The 1,754-nt window shown below is 42.9% G+C and overlaps 1 protein-coding gene across 1 annotated transcript in view; it reads right to left on the bottom strand.

The window, feature by feature from the left end:
* Positions 1 to 1,754, bottom strand: part of NCAPD2 (non-SMC condensin I complex, subunit D2) — a gene marked incomplete at its 5' end in the record, with an annotated part of 25,760 nt that overhangs the window by 22,922 nt on the left and 1,084 nt on the right. The gene's annotated exons all lie outside the window — the stretch shown is intronic.

Genomic DNA, 1,754 nt, shown 5'->3' with positions numbered 1-1,754 from the left:
GCGCCAGCTGCTGCACGAGCAGCCGTAAGAGTGGCTCCCTCTCCTCTTCCCACGAGGATCCAGAGATCTTGGGACGGTTCTTCTTGTTCTAGAAAGGAGATTACCCAATGCAGCTTGACAACAGAAAAAACACCATCACCACCCCGCTTTCATCAAAAAAGGACGTGACAGTTAAATTCTACAGCATTAAGAGACATACAGTGAAATGTATGGGCTTATATGCCCCTATCAAATGACCACTGCTGTCATCTTTGAACACAGAAAGAACAGTGGAGAAAACCCCGGCACACTAAGTACCAGCCAGACGCCAAAGAATGAAACAGGGAAGCCTAGGCACCCGAGTCCCTGCCGGAGTTTTGACACTCTTGGCTGTTTTCCACGTACAGTTTTACAGAAATACCTGTACTGCTCCTCCTGGCATCAGGTTTAAATCGGCCTATCTGTAACATCTAACAGATACAGACTTCAGGAAGCTTACACATTGTCTTGGCTCCAGCTAAAACAGAACCAGTTACTCTCTGTTCAGTGATTTTACTTCTCAGCTCAGTCTCTTCTAACTGATAGCACTTTCTGAAGTTAATATCGTATTTCTGCAGACAGTGTCTGCTTCTAGAGTTGATAACACTTGATGTTGACAGTTACCTACCAGGGACTGGTCTGCAGAAAGGCTGTTGCTCATACTTGTTCCGATAGAAACCGAGGTCACTGCTAAATCTTGTGTACCATGTTGGAGTGCCGCAAGTGAAAGGTTTGTAAGTAAAAAAAGTTGCACTTGCAAGGAAGAGTGGACAGGACAGGTGATCCAAACCTGACCAACAAAGTATTCCATTCAATATACATCTTATTCAGCATAAAGCTGAGGGACAACAAAGGTCAAGCCCCCTTCTTTTGTGGCCAGTGTCCAAGAAGGACTCTGACCATTCTTCTGCCTTCAATCCCCATCTGTGAGTCCCTGAATCCCATTCATCTCCTGCCAAGTCCAGTCTGGGACTTTCCCAGTGCCTGCCCTGCAGCATCAGTGGTGAAGTGACCACTGTCACGGGAGTTCAATATTGGTTTTGTATATACTTAATTATCTTCTTATTAATACTATTATATTTTTCTGTTTATCGTGACTGTTTCATTAAAGCCATTTTTGTTTTGCTTTTCTTGCCCAGTGCCTGCCCTGCAGCATCAGTGGTGAAGTGACCACTGTCACGGGAGTTCAATATTGGTTTTGTATATACTTAATTATCTTCTTATTAATACTATTATATTTTTCTGTTTATCGTGACTGTTTCATTAAAGCCATTTTTGTTTTGCTTTTTTTCCCGCCCACAACCCATAAGCCTCTCTCCCTTATTCCCTTTCCCCTCCTCTTCTGGGAAGGGAGAGGGGTTAATAAAGAGCATCTGCCATTCATTTAGTGGCCAGTCCAGCCTTAATTAATGGCACACATTTCCTACTTTTATCATCTTGTTTTCTTCCAGTTCCCAGTGCCTGCCCTGCAGCATCAGTGGTGAAGTGACCACTGTCACGGGAGTTCAATATTGGTTTTGTATATACTTAATTATCTTCTTATTAATACTATTATATTTTTCTGTTTATCGTGACTGTTTCATTAAAGCCATTTTTGTTTTGCTTTTTTTTCCTCCCACAACCCATAAGCCTCTCTCCCTTATTCCCTTTCCCCTCCTCTTCTGGGAAGGGAGAGGGGTTAATAAAGAGCATCTGCCATTCATTTAGTGGCCAATCCAGACTTAATTAATTGGACA

The sequence above is a fragment of the Buceros rhinoceros genome, unplaced genomic scaffold (assembly GCF_000710305.1).
Source record: "Buceros rhinoceros silvestris isolate BGI_N320 unplaced genomic scaffold, ASM71030v1 scaffold24872, whole genome shotgun sequence".
Taxonomy (NCBI): Eukaryota; Metazoa; Chordata; class Aves; order Bucerotiformes; family Bucerotidae; genus Buceros; species Buceros rhinoceros.
Note: the sequence above shows the minus strand (reverse complement) of the source record. Positions and strands in the feature narration are given on the sequence as shown.